Consider the following 13,761-nt stretch of genomic DNA (forward strand, 5'->3'; position numbering starts at 1 on the left):
AGCTGGCCAGGTGCCCACTTTACATTTCTGATGACATCAGGAGATTTAGTTCCTTGACCAGACAAAACAGAGCCTGGACACACTGGAGCCATGGCTCATGAGAACAAAGGGGCCTACAGTTGGGAAAAATCTGTTGTTCAAGGCAGAGATGTTCACCAGCAACCAACTGGGATTATTAATAAGAACAGTGCAGACTTGGAAGGTGGAAGACGGTATAAAATGATACAAGGGTGCTCCCAAGGACAAGGATTCTTTGGGTGACTGTGGACCCGGGAATGCATCTTGGGGAGAGACTGTTTGTATGAACGTGCCTGACCCACTGCTTGTGCTTATGCAAGATGGAAACCATGGAGCCACTGGCTCACAGCATGACCCCCAAGCAGCAGATATCAGAGAATGATAACAATGTTGCCTGTAGTGATAGTGTGGTTTTGTTATTTACCTACCCCAGAACAGTATCCCAAATCCTTTTGCATTGTGATGTTTGCATTGTTCCATTTGCCAGTCACACACACAGGAAAAGAGAGATTTACCAGTATTGGCAGGATCCAGCACAACGCAACAAAGGAGCCAATGCGCCTGGGAGGTTTTACTTTTAAGTTCTGCCCATGTGGAGTTTCTGGGGCTGATTGTGATGGCCTGGAAGATACTCAAGAGGCAGGTGCTGCTGATGGACACACCCATTCCCACCCTGTGAAGATAGAAAACAAGTTTGCATCTGACATCATCAAGGAAATCTTTCAAATCAAGAGCTGCCACTGTCTGGGGACTCCTTTAGAAAGCAGGGCTAGAGTTGGCTCTAATCAGGTGCTTGAGCATCAAATCTGTGGATCTCACCCTGCGCCCAGTAGAGTAAAGGAGGAGATAATGGTAGAGAAGAGAGAAATTTCCAGTGATTGTGAATCCTGTCTGTGATACGAAGATTGTTCCGACGGCCACATTCCTGAAGCCATTCTGCCAGCTTACAGTGACTGATAAAATTCTTTTGTCTTCAGAGTCAGAGGATCCTGCATGGGAATATGATGTATGGGCTGCATTTATCATGTCCACTGCAGTTCAATATTCTCCACTTACCATTGGTTCCCCATTAGAAATGATCATAGTTCTATAATTTTTAGCAGCATCTCTCCCCTTGGTGATGTGTTTGTACATAAGAGGAACAGACACAACAGCCATATCAAAGTGCAGGGTCCTTTAGTGTCATTCAAAGATATTATAAGTTCCTGGACATGTTTATTGTTAATGTTACTAGTCTAAGTTTTTATTTTTTTATTTTTTAAAGATTTTATTTATTTGAGAGAGAGAGAATAAGAGACAGAGAGCATGAGAGGGAGGAGGGTCAGAGGGAGAAGCAGACTCCCTGCCGAGCAGGGAGCCCGATGCGGGACTCGATCCTGGGACTCCAGGATCATGACCTGAGCCGAAGGCAGTCGCTTAACCAACTGAGCCACCCAGGCGCCCAGTAATTATTATTTTTATCACGAGGAAAACTCCCACAAGTAGCAGCACTTCTCACTTTCACTTCCCCTAGCTCCTGCTTTCCAGTACCTGCGATGGGTCCACATATTGGGACTCTCCCTTTCTCACAATGGACTCTTTGGGAGCCCATCCACAGTCCCCTTTTCATACTCCCTTGGAACCAGGTAGGCACACCACCCACCCCAGTGGTGGCTGCATGAACGCTTTCTAGATGTAGCCACTTGGATCCCGGAGAGCTTGCCAGTAGCCACCAAAGCCCCTGGGAATTGGGGACTTGAGTGATCATGATAGCCAGTGTTGGCTGGACCCCAGGGAGGACATGGGGATGCTATGCCTGCCCACACCCAACACCCTTGGGAGCCCTAAGGACTGAGGCTTGGCATTGAGAAAGCTGGCCTGTTTCCTGAGCAACTTAGCTGAAAGCTGAATGTTTTGGGGAAAGGGGGGGGGCGTCCTGAGGGGGAGTCAGGCTCCTGTGAGGGAGGAAGCATGCTGGGATGGAAAACTGCAGCTCACTGCCACCAGGGGCGGCCACAGGAGAGCCTTCCAGTCCCAGGCCTTAACTGGCACATGGTGGCCCCACCAGGGCCTCCTGGAGTCCGGGGTGCTTGGAGGCCTCACAGTCTGCACTTGGAACCTTCCATGTAGTTCCTTTCCCACTTTCACTGGGGGCACGGCAGGGTCCAGGTGCTGGGTGGTGGTGTCTGGGTCACACCAGCGGAGTGATGCTTCTTGAAAATCAAGTTGACATTTTTGTCTTCCTGTACTTTCTCGAGGGTGTATTCCTTTGGGGTCTTAGATGGAGCTCTTTTTAACACTTTCTCCCAGGTTAGTATGGATTGATCACTTTTAGGGCAGAGGCTACAGCTTTGGAAAAATCATCTCTTCTTTTTAATTACTCCACCATCCTTTTTAAGTCCTCTTCCCCCCTTTCACCTTCCTTTGAAATCTTAAGTCTGGAGGAAACAGGATAAACCCTCAAAGAAAAGTGGTTTCTTTTCAATGGGCACTCTTCTGCGAGTTTGGGGTGAGGCACTAAGGTCGTGTAGGTGTGCAATGATCGACTGTTGTGGGCCATCAGGTTTCAGGGGTTACCTGTCACCCTGAGGCCATCTGTCTCCAGTTTCCTCTCACCCTTGCACACTTCCACCGTTCTGCCCTTATTGAATTATAGTGCATAGAGTGGAGAGTGAGCAGGAGAACCAGGCTGATATTTTAAATATGTGGCAGTGTTCTTTGGTGGTCTTCAGGCAGATTTTTAAGAGCTGAAAGAAAAAAAAGTTATTTGCCTTATAAATTAGCATCAGTCTTGCTTTCTTTTTTCTCTCCTCTCCCTGTAAAGACAGAAACTTGAAATTGTTTGGTGCTAGGTGTTTTTTGTTTGTTTTGTTTTACTGTTCTATTAAGTTTTTAAAATTTAAATTCCAGTTAATATACAGTGTAATAAAATTTCAGGTTGTACAATATAGTGATTCAACACTTCCATGCCTCACCAAGTGCTCATCTGGAAGTGCATTCCTTAATCTCCCTCACCTATTTAGCCCACCTCCCCCCCACCTCTCCTCTGGTAACCATCAGTTTGGTCTCAATAGTTAAGAGTCTGTTTCCTAGTTTATCTTTTTTCCCTTTGCTTGTTTGTTTTGTTTCTTAAATTCTACATACGTGTGCAATCATATGCCATTTGTCTTTCTCTGACTGGCTTATTTCACTTAGCATTGTAGTCTCTTGCTCTAACCATGTCGTTACAAATGGCAAGATTTCATTCTTTTTTATGACTGAAAAATATTCCATTGTATACATTCACCACAACTCCTTTACCCATTCATCTGTTGATGGACATGGGCTGCTTCCATAATTTGGCCATTGTAAATGATGTTGCAGTAAACGTCAGGGTGCATGTATCCTTTTGAAAATTACTGTTTTTGTATTTTGGAGGTAAATACCCAGCAGTGCAATTAATGGATCATAGGGTTGTTCTATTTTTAACTTTTTGAGAAACCCCCATACTGTTTTTCACAGTGGCTGCACCAGTTTGCATTCCCATCAATGGTGCAAGAGGGTTTCTTTTCTCTCCACATCCTCACCAGCTCTTGTTTTTTTCCTGTTTTTGATTTTAGTCACTCTGACAGGTGTGAGGTGATAGCTCATTGTAATTTTGATTTGCATTTCCCTAATGATGAGTGATGTTGAGCATCTTGTCAAGTATCTGCTGGCCATCTGGATGTCGTCTTTGGAGAAATGTCTATTCATGCCTTCTGCCCATTTTTTAATTGGATTATTTGTTTTTTGGGTGTTGAGTTGTATCAGTTCTTTATATATTTTGGATACTAACCCTTTATCAGATAAGACATTTGCAGATATCTTCTCCCATTCCATAGGTTGCCTTTTAGTTTTGTTGATTGTTTCCTTCACTGTGCAGAAGCTTTTTATTTTGATATAGTCCCAATAGTTTATTTTTGTTTTTATTTCCCTTGCTTAAGAAGCCATATCTAGAAAAATGTTGCTATGGCCAATGTCAGAGAAATCACTGCCTCTCTTCTAGGATTTTTAGTTTCAGGTCTCACAGTTAGATCATCATGGATCCATTGTGAGTTTTTGTGTATGGTCTAAGTAAGTGGTCCAATTTCATTCCTTTATGTATAGCTGTCCAGTTTTCCTAACACCATTTGCTGAAGAGACTGTCTTTTTCCCATTGCATATTCTTGCCTCCTTTGTCAAAGATTAATTGACCATATAATTGTGGGTTTATTTTTGGGTTTTCTATTCTGTTCTATTGATCTATGTGTCTGTTTTTGTGCCAGTACCATAAGGTTTTGATTCCTACAGTTTTGTAATATAAGTTTAAGTCTGGTATTGTGATACATCCAGTTTTGTTTTTCTCTTTATTTTTTTTATTTCCCTTCCCCTCCCCTCCTTGTTTTTCTTTTTCAAGATTGCTTTGGCTATTCAAGGTCTTTTGTGGTTCCATACAAATTTTAGGATTGTTTGTTCTAGTTCTGTGAAAGATGCTGTTGATAATTTGATAGGGATTGCATTAAATATGTAGATTGCTTTGGGTAGTATAGACATTTTAATATTCTTCCAATGCATGAGCATGGAATGTCTTTCCATTTCATTGTGTTGTCCTTGGTTTCTTTCAGCAGTGTTTTATAGTTTTCAGAGTAGAAGTCTTTCATCTCTTTTGTTAAGTTTATGCCTAGGCATCTTATTATTTTTGGTGCAATTGTAAATGGGATTGTTTTAATTTCTCTTTCTGTTGCTTCATTACTGGAATATAGAAATGTAACATATTTCTGCACATTGGTTTTATATCCTTCAGCGTTATTGAATGTATAAGTTCTAGTAGTTTTTTGGTGGAGTGTTTACAGTTTTTCTATGTATAGTATCACGTTATCTGCAAATAGTGAAAGTTTTACTTCTTCCTTAGTAATGGGAGGACTTTTATTTTTGTTGTTGTTGTCTGATTGCTGTGGCTAGGACTTCCAGTACTATGGTGAATAAGGGTGGTGCGAGTGGACATCCTTGTCGTTTTCCTCACCGTAGGGGAAAAGCTCTGTTTTTCCCCATTGAGTTAGCTACAGGTTTTCCATATAAGGCCTTTTATTATGTTGAGGTATGTTCCCCTTAAACCTATTTTGTTGAGGGTTTTTATGATTGGATATTGTACTTTGTCAAATGCTTTTTCTCCATCTATTGAAATAATCATATGTTTTTTATACTTTTTCTTACTGATGTGATATATCAAATTGATTTGTGAATATCAAACCATGCTTGCATCCCAGGAATAAATTCTGCTTGATTGTGGTGAATGATTTTTTAAATGTATTTTTGGATTTGGTTTGCTAGTATTTTGTTTAGGATTTTTGCATCTATGTTCATCAAGGATATTGGCTTGTATTTTTCCTTTTTTTTTTTTTTTTTTTGTGGTGTATTTATCTGGTTTTGGTATCAGAGTATTGCCTGTGAAGCCATATGGTCCTGGACTTTTGTTTATTGGGAGTGTTTTGATTACTAATTCAGTTTCATTGCTGGTAATTGGTCGCTCAAATTTTCTATTTCTTGCTGCTTCAGTTTTGGTAATTTATAAGTTTCTGGGAACCTATCCATATCTTCTAGGTTGTCTGATTTGTTGGCATATAGTTTCTCATAATATTCTCTTACAGTTGTATTTCTGTGGTGTCAGTTGTTATTTCTCCTCTTTCATGTCTGGTTTTGTTTATCAGAGTACAGTTTCTCCTTTTTTTTTTTTTCTTTTGAGGAGTCCAGCTACAGGTTTATTGATTTTGTTGATCTTTTCAAGGAACCAGCTCCTGGTTTCTTTGTTCTATTGTTTTCTTAGTTTTTATTTCATTTATTTCTGCTCTAATCTTTATTATTTACTTCCTTCTGCTGGTTTTGGGTTTTGTCTGTTCTGCTTTTTCTAGCTCCCTCAAGTGTTAGTTGTTTGAGATTTTCTTGCTTCTTGAGGTAGGCCTGTATTACTTTCCTATTAGAACTGCTTTTGCTGCACGCCAAATATTTTGGACTATTGGTTTTTTTCATTTGTTTTCATGTAAGTTTTGATCTCTTCTTTGATTTCTTGTTTGACTCATTGATTGTAGCATGTTCCATGTATTTGTGTTCTTTCCAGAATTTTCCTTATGACTGATTTCTAGTTTCATAGCATTGTGGCTGGAAAAATGTTGGTAAAAATGGCATATTTTGCATCGGTAGGTTTTCACATTTCACATTCCCATTTGCATCCCTTGTACAGACAGGTGCACTCCTTCCTTAGTTAAATTGCTTAAATTCTGGATCCAGCCCTGGCCCCACATTTTGGATCCAGCCTAAGTTCCTGGATCCAGCCGAGGCCCCACATCGACTCCCCACCGACGACGGGGTCCCAGACCACGGAGTCTGGGTGGCCTCTCCAAGGAGCAGCGTCTCTACCTCTAGGACAAAACCGTTTTTAACGAAAACCGTCTCACCTTGAGAAAACGTAAACACGTTAGCTTTCAACACAAGTGGTCCAAACGACTATAGCTCTACCTTAGACTGTTGGAGACATCAACTTAAAATAGGCAGGCAGTACTCCTGTCCCACAGGACGCAACAGAAACTCAAAGGATTGGAAATTCCAAAGAAAGAAATTCCAAAGAAGGTCCTGGGGGCGGGCCGGAGGAGACCAGGCCCCACCCAGGCCCCCGTCCCGCGGTCCTGGCCTCGCCCCTGAAGGTCCAGCCAGGGGGATAGCTGGGGCGCGCCCAGAGCCCGAAACTCTCAGCCCAGCTTCCGCCCGGCCCCGCCCTCCCGTCTCGACGGATCTTATCCGTTTCCCTCCCATTACCGGAAGCGCTCGCCCCAACCCGTCTCCCGGAACTGCGGCCCACTTCGGGCCTGTGCGTGTGCCCGGGTCGTTCCCGGAAGCGCCGCACCCAGGCCCCGCTCGAGCCCCGCCCTCAGACGGTGAGCGTCGGGCCAGGCCACGTTTCACAACCCGCCGATTGCCGGGCTCGCTCCGTCAGGCACGCTCCACCCCGTGGTCACTGAATTCTCGCCCTGGCCCGAAACTTACCTTACCCCTCCCTTTGCCGGAAGCGCTCGGCGCAGGCCACGCCATAGCGCCGCCCTTCCGTCAGCGCGCACGCGCGGTTTTTTACAGACTTCCGGGCCCTCAAGCGGCTGGGTCGCCTAGAAGGTTACGACGGCTTCGCCTGTTTTCGGTCCTTTCTGTTCTGTACGTGAGCGTCTCAGTCCCCAGGCCTGCACCCCTGGGGCCTGGGGTCTCCGCGCACGTTAGAGTCGCCTCAGCCCCGCCTCCCACCGCGGTAAGTAGGGCGTCGCGGAGAGACGCACGGAGCCCTGCGAGCGGCGCTGCCGGCGCGGGGGTCCGGGTGCGTTCAGGTCCCCATCTTTCGGAGTCGGTCCCCGCCTGTGGTCTCCCGGCCCTCGGGCCTTCAGACGCCGCCTGCCGCGTTGTCTCCTTGCTCCACGCCGTCCCTGGGCACCGCTCGCACCCGCGCCGTGGGGGTCCGGGGAGATGGGCGAGTGCCCGGCTCGGCCCAGAGAGGCGCGGAGTCTCCCCCTGGCCCTGGGATCGCGCAGACCCCGCCGCCCTGCTGAGATCCCCCCCGTGCAGCCCCGCGTGCAGTGAGAGGACCGATGCCCGGGGACGGCGCCGTCCTCGGTGCGGGCTTTCGGGCGGAAGATCGCGGGGAGTCACGGAGCGCGTCCCCTCCCCGCCGCGAGGATGGGGGGCCTCGTGGAAGCCGTGCCTGCAGAAGGAAGGCCCGGGCAGCGGCCGGCGAGGGAGAGAGGGGGAGCCCGAGAGAGAGAACGGCGGAGGAAAGACCCGTGAGACGGCCCGTGAAGAGACGGCAAGAGAGAGGCTGCGGGAGGGACCTGCCAGTGAGGCCGTGGGAGCGAAGACAGTAACTCAGGAAGGTCGCAAGCGGAGAAAGGAAAAGAGCGAAGTGTGGAGGAAAGGGAGGCGCTCCAGAAGAAGGGGAGCGGAACAGTCGGGGCCCTGGTTATCGGAAGTGGGGCAACAGGGCGAGGTGCTTCGCGCAGACAGCGGGGAGGAAATGGTTGCGAGCCTGCGATCGGTAGGGATGACCGCCCGGAGGGACACAGCGGTGCGAGAGCTTAGCCAGAGGGGGCGCCAGTGAGTCGGGGCGGAGGGGACGGAACTGGGGGAGCCCAGGACACAGATGGGGGCGGGGCGGGGCGGGGAGAGAGGCCGAAATTGACGGAGATCGGAGCAGTCGGGAAGCTTGGGCTGAAAGAGTGAGGGAAGGTGGAAGAGGTCTCAGGAGTTCCCCGGAAAGTGTAGGTGTAGGGAAAGGAAGAGAGAAAAGGGGAGAAAGCGAGGGAGGAGACGGGGGAATCACAGGAAAGGAGAAACAGTGGAGAGAATCAGGAAAGAGAAAGACATGAACAGAGTAATAGACAGAAATCCTCCGGAGGGAGAAAGAAGGGGAAGGCAGATCTGGGTGAGTGGTGGTTAATGGGACATGGGTCTCCATAATGTATTTAAATTTTGCTTGTTTGACAGGTTATGATCCCAGGGTCCTGGGATCGGGTTCCCCATCGGGCTCCTTGCTCATCAGGGAGCTTGCTTCTCCTGCCTCTGCCTGTCTCTGTGCCTACGTGTACTCTCTTGCTCTCTGTCAAATACATAAATAAAGTCTTAAAAAAAAACAGCTGGGGGGAATTAAGTTAATATCTATTCCCTGGACCCAATACACACGTGTGTGTGAGTGCGTGTGTATTCTCTAGCATTTTTCTGCCGGGAAGATTTGTCTCTCCATCATTTTTTTGTTTATTCAATTATTTATTCATGTCAGTATAAACTGGTATATACTAACTTACACTAGGTATTATAATTCAGTATGATACTGTTTATTTTGTTGCCCAAATTATTCCAGCTTTGGCCATCAGGAGCCCTTTTAAGTTTCTCTTTCATGTGGCTTTGATACGTTCCAGTATTTTGGGGGGGAAATTTCCATATTTATACCAGTACAGGATGCTCCAGACTCTCTTCTGTGTCCCAGACCTAGAATCACGTATTTCCTCAACGAGTTTTTTATTACCTATTTCAAGATGTGAGGAAATACAAGTCCCTAAAGGATGGAGATGAAAGACCTATGGTGGCACAACTCCCAGAGAACACAGACGCACATACAACCAAAGCAGCAGTGAGCAAAATCTGGTCCATTAGTGCAGTTATATCCTGCTTTATTACTAAACATCAGTCATAATTTACAATCAAATATGTGTTTATGGCACCACCATCAAAGGCTTCCTTTCGTTCCCACCACGGATGATTAAACTGTCCCCTGTTGTGGTCCTTCGCTCATTTCAAACAAAGCTGTGGTGAAGACGCCTGTATGCTCCGCTGTGATAATTCCTGATGCCACCCCCTGGGGGATTCCCAGAGGAAAGAAGTGCTGTCGCTCTAAGGCTCTGACGTTTAGACCCAATGTGTGCAGCCAGTGAGCCTGGTTAGGGCAGGACACGAGTGCATTACCCTGGATCCGACCTGGTTGCGGGGGGGCCTGGGCTGGAGGGAAAACCTGCTACCTGCTCCAGGCCTTCAAATCATTCATCATCCTGTGACTCCATGTCTCCCCTGGAGTCATCCGGGCCTGCAGACTGGGGAGTTTCTGGAGGACAGAATTCTGGCACTGAGTCCCCCTCACCCACTATGCTGTCACCATGTGACTTCTGCCCACTCACATGCACACTAAGCAATGACACAGTGTTCCCCCACAACACACACACACACACACAGCTTCCCTCTTGCGAAGTGGGGCTACAGAGCCTGTGCTCCTAAGATTCCACCCAAACCCTCACAAGTGCCCACAGGAAACCTGGCCCTGAGTCTCCTGCAGCAACCTTGGCCCTCCATCAGCCTGGGCTGTGGACCACCCCTCATGATGCCATCTGCTTGCAGGCACACAGGAACAAGGCCGAGCACAGCCTCAACCTGAGTCAGCGTCTGCAGCACAAAGCAGTCATTCCACCAAGCCTGTGCTGCCTCCCCACTCCTGTGTCCTTGCTGAGCCTTGTCCAGTGCTACCCCTTCCTTCCTGCTCAAACCCTTGTGCAGGAGCCCAGTGAGCTCAAGGCCACCCCTAGCTATCCAAATCCTGTGCCTGTGGGAATCTAGATGTCCACCACCCCTAGGTGATCAGGGCCCTAGACCTGGTTGTGCTAAGAACAAATACACATACAACACAGGAAGTGTAATACTCTGAGCTCAAGGGAAAAGATTTCCTTCACCTCCTTTTTCTTAGAATATTCGGTTTAGCAATCTTGTAATTTCCTTCTCCGTATCTTTGAAATATACGTAAATCCTTTCAAGCTGAAGAAACTTCTTTCAACTTTCAGCTCTAGGAATCTTTTTTTTTTTTTTTAAAGATTTTATTTATTAGAGAGAGCGTGCGAGAGAGCACGAGTAGAGGGGAGGTGCAGAGGGAGAGGGAGAAGCAGACTCTGCTGAGCAGGGAGCCTGATGTGGGTCTTGATCCCAGGACGCTGGGATCATGACCCTAGCCAAAGGCGGATGCTTAACAGACTGAGCTACCCATGTGCCCTCTAGGAATGTTCTTTCTGGGCTTGCGGCAACATGGCTAAACGCACCAAGAAGGTCGGAATCGTGGGTAAATACAGGACCGGTTATGGTGCTTCCCTCAGGAAAATGGTGAAGATTATAAAATAAGCCAGCACGCCAAGCACACTTGCTCCTTCTGTGGCAAAACCAAGATGAAAAGACGGGCTGTGGGGATCTGGCACTGTGGCTCCTGCATGAAAACTGTCACTGGTGGCACCTGGACCTACAACACCACTTCTGCCATCACAGTAAGTTCTGCCATCACAGTAAAGTCGGCCATCAGAAGACCAAAAGAGTTGAAAGACCAGTAGAAGCTCCACCATTTGATTAAACAAAAATTAAAAAAAAAAAAAGAAAGAAAGAAAACTCTTTGGTGTTTATGTTAAATTGCTTATTATTTTATATTATAAAATGGACAGGGAATTGGCTTAAGTAGAACACAATCATAGAAAGCTTCTGCTAGGCAAATTTACGAAGACAGAACTGGGAATATCCCATAGGCAGGGAGATCAGAAACCTAGAGCCCTCTGCCTCCCAGCTCCATCCAGAATCCTCTCTTCTCACGCTTTTCCATGTGTGGCCCCACTGGGCTCTCCCCTCGGTGAGCAGATTAGACCAGGTCAGAGGTTTGGTTTGCTGTTCTTCCTGTGTCTCTGGTAGATGCTAACATTTTGCTGAAATCCAAAATCAGATATATGAGAGCAAAGATTGTATGGTTTGGTGCCTTGATTTCTGTTTTTCTCATTAAGTTCAGTGCCTTGAAAAGGGTTGGGACAGGCCCCACCAGAATGTGCCACTTTGGCATGTGGATTATTTGGACCTGAAGGCAATTGAGACCCTGTGGGCTCAAGAGAAACTTTTGCTCCTACCTTAACTACATAGAGGAATCTAAATTGGGGGCTCTTTCTGGTTATTACAGGAGATAAATTTTATCTGAGTGACCCATCTGTTGGCAGGACAAAAATCTACCACTGTGGGGGAGCAAGAATTCGTGTCCCCTTCAAGAGTTCTTCTAGCTGGACTAAGAATCAAATTGGAAGGAAAAAAAAAGGACTCAAATTGACACGAGAGAGCTTAACGTGAGAAAACCAAATGTAATAGCATACCTATGGGGAATACCACGTAGACACGGAAATTTTAAATACAGTCAGGCAGAATGAGATGTATATGTCATTCTGGAGTAAGGAGAAAGGGGTAGGGATCTTGGGTTTCAGAGGGAAGGAATGCACCTCACAGGGTGATAAGAAAAACAGGTGTTTGGAAATTAGAGTTTTGCCCACCTGCATATCCCCTTTGATCTCACGGAAGTAAATTCCTTTCTTGTCTCACCACCGCTTGTTTCTCTGCCTTTGGATTTTGTCAGGGGCCAATGGCCAAACCTGGTCTGTTTGGGAACCCCCTGTGCCCCAGCTACAAAATGATTGCCACATTCAGGGCACTGGCTGACTCCATTGGTAGAGCATGCGACTCTTGATCTCAGGGTTGTGAGTTTGAGCCCCACCTTTGGGTGTAGAGATTACTTAAAAATAAAATCTGTAAGAAAAAAATGATTACCACAGTCAAGCTAACGATTATATCCCTCACCTCTCATAGTTAAGATCTTTTTTTTTTTTTAAGATTTTATTTATTTATTTGACAGAGAGAGACACAGCGAGAGAGGGAACACAAGCAGGGGGAGTGGGAGAGGGAGAAGCAGGCTTCCCGCCGAGCAGGGAGCCTGATGCGGGGCTTGATCCCAGGACCCTGGGATCATGACCTGAGCCGAAGGCAGACGCTTAACCACTGAGCCACCCAGCGCCCCAGTTAAGATCTTTTGTGTGTGTGTGGTGAGAACACTTAAGAGGCTCTTCCCAGCAAATTGCAAGTGTACAATGCAGTATTATTAACTATACATGCTGTACATTTGATGGTTGGTGCTCATGGATCCTGCATAATGAACCTTTTTACCATTTGACCAACACCTGAACATACTCCCCCCACCGCCTTAGCCCCTTGTAACAAACATGCTCATCTTCACTTTTATGATTCTGACTTAAGATCCCACATGATGATGGAGCAGAATGTAAGCTGAGGGCAAAGCACTAGCTTACACCCCGCAACGCCACCTCCCCCTACCCACCCCCCCAGGTGGGATACTTGTGACATTCCTCAGGCCCCCTGACTGCCCTAGAATAAAGGAAAGGGAAAAACAAATGGTTAACTGATAGAGATCACAGTCCTGCAGGACTGGAGTATCCATCAGTTTGCAACTGTCTTAAAGATTTACAAGAAAAAAAGCAATTTCATCAATAACCAAACTTCCAGAAACCTGTAGACTCAATTTCCTGCCCTAACATCACCATCCCCTCCATAGGATAGAAAATCTCATATAATCAGTCACTCCTCACAACCCCAGTGCAGCTCTTTCTTGTCCCTGTGCTTCAATGAAACCACCTTTTTGCACCAAAGACTTCTCAAGAATTCTTTCTTGGTCATCGGCTCCAGACCGACAACTCCAAACCATATCAGTGCGTATATGTGATTTCATACAGTACCTGTTTTTCTCTGTGTGGCTTCTTTCACCTAACAAATGTCTCCTCCAGTTTTATTCTGTTGCTGCAAGTAGGATTTTCTTCTTTTCTGAGGCTGATATATATACCAAGAAGAAATGAGATGGGAGACCTCTACCAGGAAGACAGCTAATACCAGAGAGAATTTTTTTATATCAGAAAGAATTACCTGCCTGGTGTGGCAAACATTTGTTTTCCAAACATTTGTTCTTTCCATTCTCCTGTGAATGTACTTCCCCTTTTTGAAACTGTAAATCCCTACCCCCATCTCCTTAGGTCAGAATGGCATATAAGCATCAATTGCCTGTCTTTGAGCCTCATATCTTTGGGATTCCTGTAATAAATGAATTTGTTTTTGTCCCGTGAATCTGTCTTATGTCAGTTTGATCATTAGACCAGCCAAAGAATCTAGATGCAAAGAACAAAAAAGTTTCTTTTCCTACACATTCATCCCAGTCACCAGGACAAATATAGCAAGACCACTTCATATCTTACAGTGAGAAACCACTTAATATTTTCTAGAATGGCTAAAATAAAGAAAAAAGGATAACACCAAATTTCCTTGAAAATGTTGAAGAATTAAAATTCTCATATATTGCTGATGGGAGGGTAAGTTGTACATTCACTTTGGAAAATTGTG

At 46.1% G+C, this 13,761-nt stretch overlaps 2 pseudogenes; one reads left to right on the forward strand and one right to left on the reverse strand.

Moving 5' to 3' along the window:
* Positions 1–45: 45 nt before the first annotated feature.
* LOC123856115 (vomeronasal type-1 receptor 4-like) lies at positions 46–1,044 on the reverse strand (annotated as a pseudogene).
* A 164-nt stretch (positions 1,045–1,208) lies between these two features.
* On the forward strand, positions 1,209–12,272 carry LOC135362895 (large ribosomal subunit protein eL43-like; annotated as a pseudogene).
* The last annotated feature ends 1,489 nt before the right edge of the window (positions 12,273–13,761 follow it).

The sequence above is a fragment of the Mirounga angustirostris genome, unplaced genomic scaffold, assembly GCF_029215605.1.
Source record: "Mirounga angustirostris isolate CCGP_5_RB_7025 unplaced genomic scaffold, mMirAng1.0.hap1 SCAF_16, whole genome shotgun sequence".
In the NCBI taxonomy this organism is placed as follows: domain Eukaryota; kingdom Metazoa; phylum Chordata; class Mammalia; order Carnivora; family Phocidae; genus Mirounga; species Mirounga angustirostris.